This window comes from Lissotriton helveticus, chromosome 9, assembly GCF_964261635.1.
Source record: "Lissotriton helveticus chromosome 9, aLisHel1.1, whole genome shotgun sequence".
Taxonomy (NCBI): Eukaryota; Metazoa; Chordata; class Amphibia; order Caudata; family Salamandridae; genus Lissotriton; species Lissotriton helveticus.
This window is the reverse complement of record NC_136070.1, coordinates 1,264,246,236-1,264,266,526: the sequence shown is the minus strand read 5'-3', so window position 1 is coordinate 1,264,266,526 and position 20,291 is coordinate 1,264,246,236.

Sequence of the window (20,291 nt, the reverse complement as noted above, 5' to 3'; positions counted from 1 at the left end):
TGTTTATCAACAACAGAAGGATGAAAGGCTGAATTAGACACAACCAGATTGGAACGTGCAATGTTTAGGAGCTCTCTCATGATCTCATCTCTCTTCCCCATCTCTCTCACTACTTAACCTCTCAATTTACTGAGTCATTGATTGGCTACCTTACCTCTCCACATCTCCTCTCAAGGTACCCAGCCATTGATTGGCTACCTTACCTCTCCACATCCCCTCTCAATTTACCCAGTCATTGATTGGCTACCTTACCTCTCCACATCCCCTCTCAATTTACCCAGTCATTGATTGGCTACCTTACCTCTCCACATCCCCTCTCAATTTACCCAGTCATTGATTGGCTACCTTACCTCTCCACATCCCCTCTCAATTTACCCAGCCATGGATTGGCTACCTTACCTCTCCACATCCCCTCTCAATTTACCCAGTCATTGATTGGCTACCTTAACTCTCCACATCCCCTCTCAATTTACCCAGCCATTGATTGGCTCAAGGTACCCAGCCATTGATTGGCTACCTTACCTCTCCTCATCCCCTCTCAAGATACCCAGCTATTGATTGGAGGGTTCACTGACAGAATATCGACTAAAAAAATATAGATGAAAAAATATTGAGGTAAAAATATAGAATGCAAAAATATCGACTCCCTATACTTAAACATGTAAGCACAAAAATATTGTGAGAAAAAAATATTGATGTAAAAAATGTAGTCGCTTTTTATATACATAAAATAAAATAATAAATATTAAATATATTAAAAGATAACATGAATTTTAAAAAATAAATTAGATTTAATATACATTTTAACAAATATAACACATAAACATAACTAAAAAAAGTTAAACAAATACATAATTAAACAATTAATAAACTATGAATTTTTTTCTTTTAGGATTTAATTTTTTTACAAAAAAAATAAAAAATATATATATATATAGGTTTTAGGGACGTTATAGTTAGAAATTAGCATTTAAAAAACCTTAGTAATTTACTGAAAAAACCATAGGTTTCAGGGACTTTATAGTTAGTTGGACATTTTACTCGTATAAAACCAGAGAAATTCTGCTGTTATAGTTAGTAGAGCTAACTATAACTCACGCCCCCGCAATGCACTGCTGATGACGTCTCCATATTCACGCACACGCACACACAATGCACATACACACTGTGCTCTCCATCTTAACACACACTGTGCTCTCCATATTCACACACACACACACACACACTGTGCTCCTCATTTTCACATACACACAAACACACTGTGCTCTTCATATTCACACACACTGAGCGTTGCCCACACGCACATTCATCCAAAGTGCTGCAATTTCAAACCCTTCAGGGAGCTCTCCCGCAGCACTGAATGCACAACACCTGCTGCAGCTGATACCTTCCCGCACACTGGGCACCGCAGGGGGGCTGCAGGGAGCTCTCCTGGAGCAGTGAATGTACAACACCTCCTGCAGCTGACACCTCCCCGCACACCGGGGGCTGCAGGGGGGCTGCAGGGAGCTCTTCTGCAGCAAAACACACAAGATGATGGATGGAATGTTGCACAATGGCAGAACATTCACCCCCAGTCATAGATCTGGGTTTAATCCATCGTTATTTTGCTCACCAAGCCACCCCAGTTCAGACATGGCCATATGCAAATCAGTTTTGACCCTGTGCCTCATGGGAACAGTCCAGCCCGAACTGCCAAGCCATGCCATCCTGGACCGGAATCAAGCATCCTAGGACCGGTTTCTGGCTAACAGCCGTCTTCAGCCAGGATAGCTTGACTCCAGTGGCGTAGTGAGCACGGGACCCACGTCTGGGCATACCGTTCCCGCATATGGTGAACAGCAAAACACACAAGATGATGGACGGAATGTTGCACAATGGCAAAACATTCACCCCCAGTCACCGATCTGGGTTTAATCCATCTTTATTTTGCTCACCAAGCCACCCCAGTTCAGACATGGCCATATGCAAATCAGTCTTGAACCTGTGCCTCATGGGAACAGTCCAGACTGAACTGCCAAGCCATGTCTTTCCTGGACCGGAATCAAGCATCCTAGGACCGGTTTCTGGCTATCAGCCGTCTTCAGCCAGTATAGCTTGACTCCAGTGGCTTAGTGAGCACGGGACCCACGTCTGGGTATACCCTTCCCACATAGGGTGAACAGCAAAACACACAAGATGATGGATGGAATGTTGCACAATGGCAGAACATTCACCCCCAGTCACAGATCTGGGTTTAATCCATCGTTATTTTGCTCACCAAGCCACCCCAGTGGCAATATGCAAATCAGTCTTGACCCTGTACCTCATGGGAACAGTCCAGCCCGTACTGCCAAGCCATGTCTTCCCTGGACCGGAATCAAGCATCCTAGGATCAGCTGAAGAGGGCTGATAGCCAGAAACCGGTCCTAGGATGCTTGATTCCAGTCCAAGGAAGACATGGCTTGGCAGTTTGGGCTGGACTGTTTCCATGAGGCACAGGGTCAAGGCTGATTTGCATATGGCCATGTCTGAATTGGGGTGGTGTGATGAGCAAAAAAACGATGGATTTAGGCCCAGATCTCTGTACTGGGGTTAATGGATGACATTGTTCTGCATTCTGTCCATCAACTGTTGTTTTTGCATTTTTCACCCCAAGTGGGACGGGTATGCTCCGACGTGAGTCCCGTGCTCTCCACACCACTGCAGTCAAGCTATCCTGGCTGAAGAGGGCTGATAGCCCAGAAAAGGTCCTAGGATGCTTGATTCCGGTCCAAGGAAGACATGGCTTGGCAGTTCGGGCTGGACTGTTTCCATGAGGCACAGGGTCAAGGCTGATTTGCATATGGCCATTTCTGAATTGGGGTGGTGTGGTGAGCAAAAAAACGATGGATTTAGGCCCAGATCTCTGTACTGGGGTGAATGTATGACATTGTTCTGCATTCTGTCCATCAACTGTTGTTTTTGCGGGAGCTCTTCTGTGGGCAGCAGGGAATGCACAACACCTCCTGGAGCGGAAACCTCCCCGCACACCGGGGGCTGCAGGGGGGCTGCAGGGAGCTCTCCTGGAGCAGTGAATGCACAACACCTCCTGCAGCTGACACCTCCCTGAACACCGGGGGCTGCAGGGGTGCTGCAGGGAGCTCTCCTGCTGAGGTGAATGCACAACACCTCCTGCAGCTGACACGTCCCTGCACACTGGGGGCTGCAGGGAGCTCTCCTGCTGAGGTGAATGCACAACACCTCCTGCAGAGGACACCTCCCTGCACACCGGGGGCTGCAGGGGGGCTGCAGGGAGCTCTCCCACAGCAGGGAATGCACAACACCTCCTGCAGCTGACACCTCCCTGCACACTGGGGGCTGCAGGGGGCTGCAGGGAGCTCTCCCACAGCAGGGAATGCACAACACCTCCTGCAGCTGACACCTCCCTGCACACAGGGGCTGCAGGGGGGCTGCAGGGAGCTCTCCTGCTGAGGTGAATGCACAACACCTCCTGCAGCTGACACCTCCCCCCACACACTGGGGGATGCAGGGAGCTCTCCTGGGGCAGTGAATGCACAACACCTCCTGCAGCTGACACCTCCCTGCACACAGGGGCTGCAGGGGTGCTGCAGGGAGCTCTCCTGCTGAGGTGAATGCACAACACCTCCTGCAGCTAACACCTCCCCGTACACCGGGGGCTGCAGGGGGGGGCTTCAGGGGGCTCTCCTGCTGCGGTGAATGCACAACACCTCCTGCAGCTGACACCTCCCTGCACACTGGGGCTGCAGGGGGCTCTCCTGGGGCAGTGAATGCACAACACCTCCTGCAGCTGACACCTCCCTGCACACTGGGGGCTGCAGGGAGCTCTCCTGCTGAGGTGAATGCACACCACCTCCTGCAGCTGACACCTCCCTGCACAGAGGGGCTGCAGGGGGGCTGCAGGGAGCTCTCCCGCAGCAGTGAATGCACAACACCTCCTGCAGATGACACCTCCCTGCACGCAGGGGCTGCAGGGGGGCTGCAGGGAGCTCTCCCGCAGCAGTGAATGCACAACACCTTCAGGAACTGAGACCACCCTGCACACTGGGGCTGCAGGGGTGCTACAGGGGGCTCTCCTGGGGCAGTGAATGCACAACACCTCCTGCAGCTGACACCTCCCTGCACACTGGGGCTACAGGGGGCTCTCCTGGGGCAGTGAATGCACAACACCTCCTGCAGATGACACCTCCCTGCACACAGGGGCTGCAGGGGGGCTGCAGGGAGCTCTCCTGCAGCAGTGAATGCACAACACCTCCTGCAGATGACACCTCCCTGCACGCAGGGGCTGCAGGGGGGCTGCAGGGAGCTCTCCCGCAGCAGTGAATGCACAACACCTCCTGCAGCTGATACCTTCCTGCACACTGGGGGCTGCAGGGAGCTCTCCTGCTGAGGTGAATGCACAACACCTGCTGCAGCTGACATCTCCCTGCACACTGGGGGCTGCAGGGAGCTGCAGGGAGCTCTCCCGCAGCAGTGAATGCACAACACCTCCTGCAGCTGACACCTCCCTGCACACTGGGGGCTGCAGGGAGCTCTCCTGCTGAGGTGAATGCACAACACCTGCTGCAGCTGACACCTCCCTGCACACAGGGGCTGCAGGGAGCTCTCCTGCTGAGGTGAATGCACAACACCTGCTGCAGCTGACACCTCCATGCACACCGGGGGCTGCAGGGGGGCTGCAGGGAGCTCTCCCGCAGCAGTGAATGCACAACACCTGCTGCAGCTGACATCTCCCTGCACACTGGGGGCTGCAGGGAGCTGCAGGGAGCTCTCCCGCAGCAGTGGATGCACAACACCTCCTGCAGCTGACACCTCCCTGCGCACTGGGAGCTGCTGGGGGGGGGGCTGCAGGGAGCTCTCCCGGAGTAGTGAATGCACAACACCTCCTGCAGCTGACACCTCCCTGCACAATGGGGGCTGCAGGGGGCTCTCCTGCTGAGGTGAATGCACAACACCTCCTGCAGCTGACACCTCCATGCACACCGGGGGCTGCAGGGGGGCTGCAGGGAGCTCTCCCACAGCAGTGAATGCACAACACCTGCTGCAGCTGACACCTCCCTGCACACTGGGGGCTGCAGGGAGCTGCAGGGAGCTCTCCCGCAGCAGTGAATGCACAACACCTCCTGCAGCTGACACCTCCCTGCACAATGGGGGCTGCAGGGGGCTGCAGGGAGCTCTCCCACAGCAGGGAATGCACAACACCTCCTGCAGATGACACCTCCCTGCACACAGGGGCTGCAGGGGGGCTGCAGGGAGCTCTCCTGCTGAGGTGAATGCACAACACCTGCTGCAGCTGACATCTCCCTGCACACTGGGGGCTGCAGGGAGCTGCAGGGAGCTCTCCCGCAGCAGTGAATGCACAACACCTCCTGCAGCTGACACCTCCCTGCACACTGGGGGCTGCAGGGAGCTCTCCTGCTGAGGTGAATGCACAACACCTGCTGCAGCTGACACCTCCCTGCACACAGGGGCTGCAGGGAGCTCTCCTGCTGAGGTGAATGCACAACACCTGCTGCAGCTGACACCTCCATGCACACCGGGGGCTGCAGGGGGGCTGCAGGGAGCTCTCCCGCAGCAGTGAATGCACAACACCTCCTGCAGCTGACACCTCCCTGCGCACTGGGAGCTGCTGGGGGGGGGGGCTGCAGGGAGCTCTCCCGGAGTAGTGAATGCACAACACCTCCTGCAGCTGACACCTCCCTGCACAATGGGGGCTGCAGGGGGCTGCAGGGGGCTCTCCTGCTGAGGTGAATGCACAACACCTCCTGCAGCTGACATCTCTATGCACACCGGGGGCTGCAGGGGGGCTGCAGGGAGCTCTCCCACAGCAGTGAATGCACAACACCTGCTGCAGCTGACACCTCCCTGCACACTGGGGGCTGCAGGGAGCTGCAGGGAGCTCTCCCGCAGCAGTGAATGCACAACACCTCCTGCAGCTGACACCTCCCTGCACAATGGGGGCTGCAGGGGGCTGCAGGGAGCTCTCCCACAGCAGGGAATGCACAACACCTCCTGCAGCTGACACCTCCCTGCACACTGGGGGCTGCAGGGGTGCTGCAGGGAGCTCTCCCACAGCAGGGAATGCACAACACCTCCTGCAGCTGACACCTCCCTGCACACTGGGGGCTGCAGGGGGCTGCAGGGAGCTCTCCCACAGCAGGGAATGCACAACACCTCCTGCAGCTGACACCTCCCTGCACACAGGGGCTGCAGGGGGGCTGCAGGGAGCTCTCCTGCTGAGGTGAATGCACAACACCTCCTGCAGCTGACACCTCCCCCCACACACTGGGGGATGCAGTGAGCTCTCCCACAGCAGGGAATGCACAACACCTCCTGGAGCTGATACCTCCCTGCACACTGGGGCTGCAGGGAGCTACAGGGAGCTCTCCCGGGGCAGTGAATGCACAACACCTCCTGCAGCTGACACCTCCCTGCACACAGGGGCTGCAGGGGGGCTGCAGGGGGCTCTCCTGGGGGAGTGAATGCACAACACCTCCTGCAGATGACACCTCCCTGCACACAGGGGCTGCAGGGGGGCTGCAGGGAGCTCTCCCGCAGCAGTGAATGCACAACACCTCCTGGAGCTGACACCTCCCTGCACACTGGGGCTGCAGGGGGCTGCAGGGGGCTCTCCTGCAGCAGTGAATGCACAACACCTCATGCAGCTGACACCTCCCTGCACACAGGGGCTGCAGGGGGGCTGCAGGGAGCTCTCCCGCAGCAGTGAATGCACAACACCTCCTGGAGCTGACACCTCCCTGCACACTGGGGCTGCAGGGGGCTGCAGGGGGCTCTCCTGCAGCAGTGAATGCACAACACCTCCTGCAGCTGACACCTCCCTGCACACTGGGGGCTGCAGGGAGCTCTCCCGCAGCAGTGAATGCACAACACCTCCTGGAGCTGACACCTCCCTGCACACTGGGGCTGCAGGGGGGCTGCAGGGGGCTCTCCTGCAGCAGTGAATGCTCACCACCTCCTGCAGCTGACACCTCCCTGCACACTGGGGCTGCAGGGGGGCTGCAGGGGGCTCTCCTGCAGCAGTGAATGCTCACCACCTCCTGCAGCTGACACCTCCCTGCACAGAGGGGCTGCAGGGGTGCTGCAGGGATCTCTCCTGCTGAGGTGAATGCACAACACCTCCTGCAGCTGACACCTCCCTGCACACTGGGGGCTGCAGGGAGCTCTCCTGCTGAGGTGAATGCACACCACCTCCTGCAGCTGACACCTCCCTGCACAGAGGGGCTGCAGGGGGGCTGCAGGGAGCTCTCCCAAGGCAGTGAATGCACAACACCTCCTGCAGCTGATACCTTCCCGCAAACTGGGGCTGCAGGGAGCTACAGGGGGCTCTCCTGGGGCAGTGAATGCACAACACCTCCTGCAGATGACACCTCCCTGCACACAGGGGCTGCAGGGGGGCTGCAGGGAGCTCTCCCGCAGCAGTGAATGCACAACACCTCCTGCAGCTGATACCTTCCTGCACACTGGGGGCTGCAGGGAGCTCTCCTGCTGAGGTGAATGCACAACACCTCCTGCAGCTGACACCTCCATGCACACCGGGGGCTGCAGGGGGGCTGCAGGGAGCTCTCCCGCAGCAGTGAATGCACAACACCTGCTGCAGCTGACATCTCCCTGCACACTGGGGGCTGCAGGGAGCTGCAGGGAGCTCTCCCGCAGCAGTGAATGCACAACACCTCCTGCAGCTGACACCTCCCGGCACACTGGGGGCTGCAGGGGGCTCTCCTGCTGAGGTGAATGCACAACACCTCCTGCAGCTGACACCTCCATGCACACCGGGGGCTGCAGGGGGGCTGCAGGGAGCTCTCCCGCAGCAGTGAATGCACAACACCTCCTGCAGCTGACACCTCCCTGCGCACTGGGAGCTGCTGGGGGGGGGGGGGCTGCAGGGAGCTCTCCTGGAGTAGTGAATGCACAACACCTCCTGCAGCTGACACCTCCCTGCACAATGGGGGCTGCAGGGGGCTGCAGGGGGCTCTCCTGCTGAGGTGAATGCACAACACCTCCTGCAGCTGACACCTCCCTGCACACCGGGGGCTGCAGGGGGGCTGCAGGGAGCTCTCCCACAGCAGTGAATGCACAACACCTCCTGCAGCTGACACCTCCCTGCACAATGGGGGCTGCAGGGGGCTGCAGGGAGCTCTCCCACAGCAGGGAATGCACAACACCTCCTGCAGCTGACACCTCCCTGCACAATGGGGGCTGCAGGGAGCTCTCCCACAGCAGGGAATGCACAACACCTCCTGCAGCTGACACCTCCCTGCACACTGGGGGCTGCAGGGGGCTGCAGGGAGCTCTCCCACAGCAGGGAATGCACAACACCTCCTGCAGCTGACACCTCCCTGCACACTGGGGCTGCAGGGAGCTACATGGAGCTCTCCCGGGGCAGTGAATGCACAACACCTCCTGCAGCTGACACCTCCCTGTACACTGGGGGCTGCAGGGAGCTCTCCTGCTGAGGTGAATGCACACCAGCTCCTGCAGCTGACACCTCCCTGCACACAGGGGCTGCAGGGATCTCTCCTGATGAGGTGAATGCACAAAACCTCCTGCAGCTGACACCTCCCCCCACACACTGGGGGATGCAGGGAGCTCTCCTGGGGCAGTGAATGCACAACACCTCCTGCAGCTGACAGCTCCCTGCACACAGGGGCTGCAGGGGGGCTGCAGGGACCTGCAGGGGGCTCTCCTGCAGCAGTGAATGCACACCTCCTCCTGGAGCTGAACCCGTGCGTGTAGACTGGAGGCTGGACGTGTGCTGCACGGTTCTCTGTGGACCCCCGCACCGGCCGCCACCTCCCCCCTCTGGCCGGGTGGGTCGGCGGAGACCCTGAAGGGAGAGGTCTGGGTACCCGTATGAACCCCACTGGCCCAGGCGGCAGGGACCCTGATCTTCAACACATTGTAGGCACCCGCGTGAACTGCACCGTGCAGGAGATGCAGGGGCTGCAGGAGCGCAGCAGGGAGATGCCCACGTCCTGCGCATGCACAGCACACGAACAGGCTGCAGGCGCGCTGGTCTTTCTTGGAAGCTCTCCAGGCGCTATAAATGCGCAGCGTCCACCGGGGCTGCAGCAGTGCTGAAGTTTCACTGATGCCGCAGGGAGCTTCGCGTACACACGCACGCGCGCGCGCTCACGCACACACACACACGCTGGATGCTGCAGGAGGCTGGCCGTGTGTACCATGAACGCACAGCACCCGCAGAGACTGCGCGGGCTCAGCTCCCGCACTGCTGCCGTAGGGAGCTCTCTCTCCATCCCTAAGGAGCACGCGTTGCAGAGGCTGCGGGAGCCCCGGCCGCGCACGCACGCCGCGCGCAGCTGCTGATGCGCAAAGGATGCTGCGGCCAGACTCCCGGGTACCACGGATGCGCAGCATCCCTCCCGGCTGCGGGAGCTCTCCTCTGTCACGGGTGCTGCACGGAGCTGCTGTTGTGCATTGCACGGAGTTCCTCGAGTGCCCGGAGTGAGCAGAGGCTGCAGGGGGCTTGGTTGTGCGTGTGCTCTGAGGATACAGCTCCTGCACATGCTGCAGGACTTCGAGCATTTCACGGGCTCCGAGGGCGCAGCCCCTACACAGGCTGCAGAACTTAAGTGTTTCACGGATTAAGGGGGATTCAGCCCAGAGCCCCCCGGCCTATCACGGACCCTGCTGCAGGGAGCTCTCCCAGGGCCCTGGGTGCGCAGGAGCACAGGTGCTGCATGGATGCTGCCGGGAGTTATCCGCGTGCCCTGAGGGTACAGCGATATTGAACGGGGTGCAGGGAGCTCGCAGCCCTCTCACTGATGCCGCAGGAACTACCGAGTCTCCTGACCGAGAACGGATTATGCATGGAGTTCTGTGACCTTTGACGGATGCTGCAGGGAGTCTTGTGACCTTTCGCGGATGTTGCAGGAAGGCCTGTGACCTTTCGCGGATGTTGCAATGAGTAATCTCCCACGGATGCTGCAGGAGATACTTTCAGCTCCCACGGATGCTGCAGCGAGTTCTTTGCCCTCTCACGGATGTTGCAGTCATCGGACCATTCACGGATGCTGCAGGGAGTTCCGTAACCTCTCACGGATGCTGAAGTTCGTTCTCCAACCTCTCGCGGATGCTGTAGGAAGTTCCCTGACGTCTCACGGATGCTGCAGGGAGTTTTTTGACGTCTCACGGATGCTGCAGGGAGTTTTCTGACGTCTGACGTCTCACGGATGCTGCAGGGAGTTTTCTGACGTCTCACGGATGCTGCATGAAGTTCTCTGACCACTTACGGATGCTGCAGGTGGTTCTGTGACGTCTCACGGATGCTGCAGGGAGTTTTCTGACGTCTCACGGATGCTGCAAGGAGTTTTCTGACGTCTCACGGATGCTGCAGGGAGTTTTCTGACGTCTCACGGATGATGCAGGGAGTTTTCTGACGTCTCACGGATGATGTAGGGAGTTTTCTGACGTCTCACGGATGCTGCAGGGAGTTCTCCGGCCTCTCACGGATGCTGCAGGGAGTTCTGTGACGTCTCGCGGTTGCTGCAGGGAGTTCTGTGAATTGTAACGGATGCTGTAGTTCTCAGACCTCTCTCAGATGCTACAGTTCAATGGTGGAAGGAACTAGGAAACACGTTCTTCATTAAAGAGGGCAGATACAGTCAGAAGGTAAGAACTCGCTAAATGCCTGCAAACAGCGCCCTGAAGCATCTCCTATAGACGCTTTGAGCTTTTTTAACCATACTTCCAGACAATGCCCAGAGTACAGGGAACAGGAAGATGGCTTCCTTCCCACTTTTTAGGGAGCGAATTTCCTCTATTCATGTCTTGGATTTGACCCCAGATGGATTATGCATAATTAAACTATGATCATCCATAAAATCCTTAAATGTATAATATTTACATTAAGTATCTTGTCCTCAAAAGTCAGCTTATCTGACCCCCAAAGACATTTACGCGACCCTCAAAAGGCCTATCACCCATCCCTCATATTATCTAACCTTATCCTACAAGCCTTATTATCTGACCCAAAGTCATCTTATCTGACCCTATATGACCCACCATGTTACCCCTATTGTCACTTTATCTGATCCTATAAGTCCCATTAACTGTCACAATACCGTTTTATATGGCCTTATGTGTCTTTTTATTGTATTGCAACATTTGTATAGCGCCTAATAGCCCTTTGTGGGGTGCTGAAATACTTGCCTACATGGGACCAAAGTACACCATGTAGGGTGCATGCTTGTAAGTGTGTAGTCTTTGTTTGATCTTATGTGAGAAGTGTTTCCGGGTGATGCAGGAGGACCACCCAGGTGTGGATATTGTGTTATGGGACGCAGCTGCGTGAGGACCGCCGAGGTGTGGATATTGTGTTATGGGACGCAGCTGCGTAAGGACCAACGAGGTGCGGATATTGTGTTACGGGACGCAGCTGCGTGAGGACCACCGAGGTGCGGTTATCGTGTTATGGGACGCAGTTGCGTGTGGACCGCCGAGGTGCAGTTATTGTGTTATGGGTCGCAGTTGCTTGCGGACCACCGAGGTGCAGTTATCGTGTTATGGGACAAAGCTGCGTGAGGGCCGCCAAGGTGCAGTTATCGTGTTATGGGACACAGATGCGCGAGGACCACCGAGGTGCGGTTATCGTGTTATGGGACGAAGCTGCGTGAGGACCGCTGAGGTGCAGCTATCGTGTTATGGGACGCAGCTGCGTGAGGACCGCCGAGGTGAGGTTATCGTGTTATGGGACGCAGCTGCGTGAGGACCACTGAGGTGCTGTTATCTTGTTATGGGATGCAGATGCGTGAGGACCACCGAGGTGCGGTTATCGTGTTATGGGACGCAGCTGCGTGAGGACCACTGAGGTGCAGCTATCCTGTTATGGGACACAGCTGCGTGAGGACCGCCGAGGTGAGGTTATCGTGTTATGGGACGCAGCTGCGTGAGGACCACCGAGGTGCAGTTATCGTGTTATGGGACGCAGCTGCGTGAGGACCACTGAGGTGCTGTTATCTTGTTATGGGATGCAGCTGCGTGAGGACCACCGAGGTGCGGTTATCGTGTTATGGGACGCAGCTGCGTGAGGACCACTGAGGTGCAGCTATCGTGTTATGGGACGCAGCTTCGTGAGGACCGCCGAGGTGAGGTTATCGTGTTATGGGACGCAGCTGCGTGAGGACCACTGAGGTGCTCTTATCTTGTTATGGGATGCAGCTGCGTGAGGACCACCGAGGTGCGGTTATCGTGGTATGGGACGCAGCTGCGTGAGGACCACTGAGGTGCAGCTATCGTGTTATGGGACGCAGCTGCGTGAGGACCGCCGAGGTGAGGTTATCGTGTTATGGGACGAAGCTGCGTGAGGGCCGCCAAGGTGCAGTTATCGTGTTTATGGGACACAGATGCGTGAGGACCACCGAGGTGCGGTTATTGTGTTATGGGACAAAGCTGCATGAGGACCGCTGAGGTGCGGTTATCGTGTTATGGGATGCAGCTATATGAGGACCACCGAGGTGCAGTTATCGTGTTATGGGACGCAGCTGCATGAGGACCACCGAGGTGCGATTATCGTGTTATGGGACTCAGCTGCGTGAGGACCACTGAGGTGCGGTTATCGTGTTATGGGACTCAGCTGCGTGAGGACCACTGAGGTGTGGTTATCGTGTTATGGGACGCAGCTGCGTGAGGACCGCCGAGGTGCGGTTATCGTGTTACCGGATGCAGCTGCGTGAGGACCACCTTGGTGCAGTTAACGTGATACGGGACGCAGCTGCGTGAGGACCGCCGAGGTGCGGTTATCGTGTTATGGGACGCAGCTGCGTGAGGACCAACGAGGTGCAGTTATCGTGTTATGGGTCGCAGTTGCTTGCGGACCACTGAGATGCAGATATTGTGTTATGGGACGCAGCTGCGTGAGGACCACCGAGGTGCGGTTATCGTGTTATGGGATGAAGCTGCGTGAGGACTGCCAAGGTACAGTTATCGTGTTATGAGACACAGATGCGTGAGGACCACCGAGGTGCGGTTATCGTGTTATAGGACTCAGCTGCGTGAGGACCACTGAGGTGTGGTTATCGTGTTATGGGACGAAGCTGCGTGAGGACCACCGAGGTGTGGTTATCGTGTTATGGGACGCAGCTGCGTGAGGACCATTGAGGTGCAGTTATCGTGTTATGGGACGCAGCTGCGTGAGGACCCCTGAGGTGCAGTTATCGTGTTATGGGACGCAGCTGCGTGAGGACCACTGAGGTGTGTTTATCGTGTTATGGGACGCCGCTGTGTGAGGACCGCCGAGGTGCGGTTATCGTGTTATGAGACATAAATGCTTGAGGACCACTGAGGTGCAGTTATCGTGTTATGGGACGAAGCTGCGTGAGAACCGCCGAGGTGCAGTTATCGTGTTATCGGACGCAGTGTTCAGCAGTCTGCTGCATAAAGGAGTGTGAAACACAGGTGCACAGTTTATGGTTTTCAGTACGCTGGCAGCTTTGAGCAGCTCTGCAAGCCTCTTTATGGTATTTTTTATGTTCGTATTCCACTTAGCTGTTTGCGACATTGGGTGGTCCATTAGGAGATATCACATTTTAAGTTCGTGGTCCTGAGCAGGCATCGGTTGGAGCGAGACATGCGTCGGAGATCCGCTCGGATGGACTTTGTTAATATCATCCTATATCTGATTGTCATTGTGAGATGCCAAGAAGTGGGGGAGGAATGTAGCTTGCTGGGTGTGACCCTATAGTATCAACTTATCTGACCATATATGCCCCATCACATGACACCGCTGGTATCACCTACTCTGACCTTATATGCCCCATTATCTGACCCCTACACCACTTTATGTGATTCCTTATGCCTCATAATATGATCCCTTAGTAACACCGCACCTGACTCTAAATGATCCGTTATCTGACCCAGTGTCAGCCTATCTGACCCTGTATGCCCCATCATCCGACGCTCTGATTATCTCCTTATCGAACCCCATAGGCTCCATTATCTGACCACTGAATCATTTTATGTAAAACCAAAATGCCTCTTAATCTGACCCCTGGTAACACCTAATTCTACCCTACATGCCCCATTATCTGACCCAATTTCACCATATCTGGCCCAGTATGCCACATTATCGGGCCCATACGTCACTTTCTGTGTCTTCCATATGCCTCATCATCTGATCCTCTTATTGACACCTTCTCTGACCCCACGTGCCCCTTTATTTTACAAAATGCCCCTTGTCTGACCCTTTACGCCCCATTATTTCACCCATAAATCACCCAATATGACCGCTATATACCTCATAATGTGACCCCCTAGTAACACCTTAAATGACCAGTAGCGCCTCATGTGATCCTATAAGCCCCAATATTTGAGACAATGTTGCCTTATTTGACCCTATAACCTTTATTCTGTAGCCCTTAAATCACTTTACTTGTACCCCATGTGCCTCACCTCTGACCCCTCTGGTAACACCTTATCTGACACTATATGTTCATTATCTGACCCAAAGTCTCCTTATGTGACTTCTTTTTCCCCATCGTCTGACCCCTTTTCAGTCCTGTCTGACCCTGTTTGGTCCCATTAACCGGTCCCATAATACTCTAGTTTGAAACAATCTGTTCCATTAACTGAATCCCTTGCCACCCAATCTCACCGTCTGTACCCCAATATGTGCCTCGATGTGTCCTTTAATTTGACCTAACGTGGCCGACTGTCTGACCCCCACGTCACAGCATCTATACCAATGTGCATTAGGATATAAGCCGAATCTGCCCCCACAACCCCACGGTCTCACCCAAGTGTCTCCCTGAAGCGTCTTTATATTTGTCGCCTCCATTAGTACATTACTGTCGACTTATATGCCCTTACCCAGCTGACCCTGGCCTTCTGTGGGCCCCCCACCCCCGCGTCACCACATGCCCACACCACCGACCCCCGGCCCTGTGCTCACTGGCTTTTTACCCCCATGATGCTCACACGCCCTCTTTCTGCTCGCAGCACACCTGCAGCTCGTGTTCCCATATAAAAATGTTTACGGACCTGGTGTGTCACATCTGTTCTGCATATGTCCCATTATCTACCAGTCAGTCAAGAAGCTTTTATTCGATATGCAAGATATCTTATAAGCGTACACAAAATACAATAAGTACAAAGATAAAAAAGACATTATTTAAAAAAAAGTATTTAGATGTACCTTAAAAAGGATAAAAAGACATGTGATGTCGAGATAAATTAGCTAAAAATGAATTAAACCGCAATTGACAATCTCTTGCATCGGATCAGCCAAGACTGCCTAAAAAATTTAGCTACACCACAAACGATGGGAGGGGAGGTGTCCGTCATTAGGATGCGCAGGGCTACTAAATAGCTACTCGTGCCCATATTGCGACAAAGAGGTTTAAGCCAAAAACTCCTAGATTTAGCATAGTCGGGACACTCGAACAGGATATGTGTAATGGATTCTATCCTGGTGGGACAGCATGCACAGAAAGGAGACATGTGCACACATGATTTCCACTTAGACACCAGTGCACCGACTGGGAGGGAACCCACTCTAAATTTAAAATACAATGCTCGATCAAATGGAAGGGTAATACCATCCATCCTTCAATCCTTTCACACATTCATCGTCCGTCTGTCCATCCATCCATCCATCCATCCATCAATCCTTCCACACATCCGTCCGTCCGTCCGTCCGTCTGTCCGTCCATCCATCGATCCTTCCATGCATCCATCCATCCATCAATCCTTCCACACATCCATCCATCCATCCATGCATCCATCCATCCATCCATCCACCCTTCCATCTATCCATCCATCCATCCATCCATCCGCCCATCCATCCATGCATCCATCCATCCATCCATCCATCCATCCATCCATCCATCCATCCATGCATCCATCCATCCATCCATCCATGCATCCATCCATCCATCCATCCATCCATCTCTCTCTCTTGCTCTATCTATCTATCTATCTATCTATCTATCTATCTATCTATCTATCTATCTATCTATCTATCTATCTATCTATCTATCTATCTATCTATCTATCTATCTATCTATCTATCCATCTCTCCATCCACCCGGCTGTCTGTCTGTCTGTCCATCTGTCTGTCCATCCATCCTTCCACGCATCCACCCATTCATCCATCAATCCATCCCCTATCTATCTATCCATCCATCCACCCACCCACCCATTTATCTATCTATCTATCCATCCTTCCACGCATCCATGCATCCATCTACCTATGTTCGCATGTACCCTGAGCTGCACGTATGGAGTCCGTGCGTCCTGTCAGCAGCTCAGCTTAAGCCCCTCTCTAGCCCCCACTGGTCCTCGCGCCTGCCTTGTGTCCCCTGGCGCGGCCCTCTTCCACCTTTAAGGTCCCATCTATGCCCCCCCTCTCTGCTTCGTGTGCCCCCTTCAGTATCTCCTCTGCCCCATCATCCGTGCCCCAGATGCCCCGTTTCTTGGCACTCTGCTAAACGCACGCTTCATTTTTGCAAAGATCCTGCGTCGCCATCCCTTGTACCCAAACATTCTCCTGCCCCCCCCCCCCCCTTCCCCAGATGTGGCTGTAGGGGGCGTGTGTAGTCGGGGGCAGCCAGCATGATAGAGAAGCGCCTGGAGAAGGTCTGCAGCCCAGGGCTAGTAACATGCATACTGGACGAACGAAGACGTCCCGTTCAGTGGAAGGGAATGTTAATGGTGTTTTACATGGTATGGTTATACAATGCGATGGCGGCTAGTATAGCGCTTACATAGCCTCAGAGCTGTTCTGGTGGCCCTTAGCGCTGGCCCAGGGAAGCTGGCGCTATATAAATACAATTCCAGTGTGTCCCTGCCTGACCCCTAAGGCGCGGGTGTCTTTCATCCGGCCGCACGCACTGCTCAGGCTTGTCTCTTGCAGACGCATCCTCTCGCGCTGCTGAACAAGCGCCTAGAGGCCAGCTCCTCGTGGCCCTGCACACCCAGCTCTCCAGCGTGCCCTGGCTCTGGGCGAGCTCACGCCGACCGCTTCCGTGCCACTTCCAGCTGTGAAATGGCTTTGGACGCTGGAGCGTGCCAAATCTTAATCCGCGCGGCGCCTCGTGGGAGATGCGCGTGGAAACGACCCCTGTCGAGGTTATTGCTGCGCAGCGCTATGCAGCTGTGCCGGAGTGGGGGGATGTTATTGCTGCACAACGCTATGCAGCGGTGCTGGAGTGGGGGTCGCACAACGAGAACAGGCGGCACAATGCTGCACACTCACCGCGCGCCACAAGCCACTCACCGGTTTATGCACACGTTTCTGTTGGCTTTTTTACTTGTGTGTATGTATGTGACGCTTGTATAGCGCTCACCTAAACAAAAAACATCGCAGCGCTATAAAACGTCCTGTATTGCCACAATAATAGACCGAATAAATGTCTTGCTGTTGCAGGAGAGTCGGGTTTTGAAAATAACTTTTGTCAATGGTTCGCTTTTCTTTCTTTAGCATCTGAAACATTTATTTTTCCTACCAATTTTAAATGGGGTTCATATAAATGTACTTTTTTTGTTTGCTTTTGCTTTTACCAAAACGGGACGATAGAGACCCAATATATTGCAATAGCAGATCTTACCTTTGGTGTGCGACGTTTATTGCATTGCCTTTATATATTGTATGGGGGGGGCAGGGAAGCGGGGAGGGGGCGTGGAGTGAGCAATAGACCTACCACATCCCTGGGACAGTCTAGAAACCCTGAGTTGGGATTGCAGGTTGTCCTACCTAGACATCTTATCTTCTAGGCGCTTTACATCGAAGTTTCATATGTATAGCGCCTGCACCCTGCTACTTCTGGGTGTGGGCGCATGGCGGATGTTCCTGGGTAGTGTCTTTGCTCCAGAGAAGTGTTTCCCAAACTGGGAGTCGTGGCTACCAGCCTTTTCCTATGGGTTGATGAAAGAGCAATATATAAAGACACCTCTACATTTTGTATTTATCTTGTTACATTTGTTGTGCTTCAAAGACTGATGTCAAATGTCAGGCTCTTTCTTCCAACACATTGCTGCCTATTTTATTAACATTTTCCCAGCACATATCATTGTATATAGCTGCTGTTCACCTGGAATTATTTTGATAATGGTCGACTTGTACAAACTGTGGAAACCTTGTATATAATATTCACATTGTTTAGGTTCCCTTTGTCACTTGGGACACCGTGCACAAATGTTGTTTTGATGTATAATGTCTACTCCTGACTTTATTGTTTAAAAAATCCATAAAATATACTACACTGGAATCGGCGTGTTAGTGGTTCCTTTGCGCTCTGCCATTATCTAACCCTCTATATTACGATTGTGCTTATGTATCATAACCTCATAGTATATCATTCCACAGGAACCACGGTTTTCCTATATAACTATTACCCTGGTTCCTTAGTGAGTAGGGTTCCCCTGTTTCTCTTGAGCATACATTATACCTGGCGCAGGTATGATGTGATGCAGAGCTCTACAAACGGACGTTATGGACCCCATGCATCAGTTTGTAGCTATGGAGCAGTGTGGCGCACTGATTGTGCTGCGGCTGCGTGAAAAAAAAGTGATGCAGCGGCAATGCAAGGGCTCGTACATAAGCCCCCAAACCTTTACCACTCTCCTGCTGAATACATTTGCTGCACTTTGTGTGAAGCTAGGATTTCACAATCCCTCTGACTTCAGTGATGTAACAATGATGTCAACATGCCCTCCACTCTGAGAATTGTCCAGCACCACTCGTGCAAAGGTGCTTAACTATGTCCCTAAGTCTAGTTTGGAAATAAGCCCTTGCATTGATTCCCGAGCTAGACTCCGGGTGAACCTTCCAGTATTGTTTGCTGCTGTTCTTTCTCGTCACAAAGCTGTTTCAACAGAGAATGTACTCACTTTATTGCAATTATAAACAATCATCCCACATGTGTTTAATTTTCAAATCAATCAATTTATAGAATGCAGATATTCTGCCGCAAGGGTATCCAGGTGCTTGGAGTCAGGCGCTCGGATGGAATCAGTTGAATAGCCAGGTCTAGAGTTCCCTTCTGATTTCCTGAAGGGAGGTTGAGGTACGGACATGAAGGCTGTTCCAGGACTTCGTGGTGAGGTAGGAGAAGCGGGGATGTGAGCGAGGGAGAGGGAGGTGGAGTGCAGGTGTCTGTAGGGTTGGTAGAAGCTCAGGCGGAGGTTGGTGTATGCTAGACCTTGGTTGTGCAGGGTTTGTATGCCCGGGTCAGAATCTGGACTTGGCATCTCTTGTGAACGGGGAGCCAGTGGAGTTTATTCAGGTCTGGAGTGATGTTGAGGATAAGTTTAGCAGCGGAATTCTGAATAGTCTGCAGTCTCGTCAGGAGGAGGGTGGTGATGTGTACTGTGTTCACACATCAATTGGGAACTATGGATGTGGCTTACCAGTCAGAGCTGCTGACTTTGGATCTAGGAAATCAGGTTCAAGACCCGGTGTTGTCTCTGACTAAATCATTTAATTAAAATAAAATAATTTGACTTCACGTAATGTAATGTGATGCTCATGGACACACTCCAACATCCTTAGCCAGTATTCGTGCTGTATACAATTTCAATATATATGTATTTGGAGTCCAAACGGAACAACTGGGCTTCGTTTTAAAACAATAATGCACATGAGGCTTTACCCCCTACTCTGCTGCAGAAGAGGGTTTTCAAATTTGCATAATGAGACGCCTCGTGATTTTATTGAACAGATGCTACGGGCCCGCACAACGCTATGATAGCTGTTCAAGGTCCAGTGAAGTTCACCCTCTGCCACTTCTATGGGCACATCAATATCTTATCCACAGTCCGATTAACATATCGAAGGGTGTGGTCAAAGTCGTGACATTTACAAACAATTGCTGTTAGAGAGGAACACAAAAAGTGTACAGAGTGTGCTACTTTGCTAATTGGCTGAAGAAGGTTGTAATGCCAGAAACTGGTCCTCGGAAGCTTGTTTCCGGTCCAGGGAAGACATGGCTTGGCAGTTCGGGCTGGACTGTTCCCATGAGGCACAGGGTCAGACTGATTTGCATTTAGCCATGTCTGAACTGGGGTGGCAGAGTGGGCTAAAGAATGGTGATGGATCAAACCCAGATCTTTTGACTGGGTGTGAGTGTTTGATTGGTTCAGATGCTCCGTCCATCTCCACTCCCTTTTGTACCACTTTGCTAATTCACAGCATTTTGAAAGCATGTCTACTATTACATTAAAAAATCGCCCCTGCCTCAAAGCTGTTGAAGCTAGGTGGGTTGCCAAAGTTTGTCGCTCTAAAAATAAGCAGGTGGGTCTAAAAAGTTTGGGAAGCT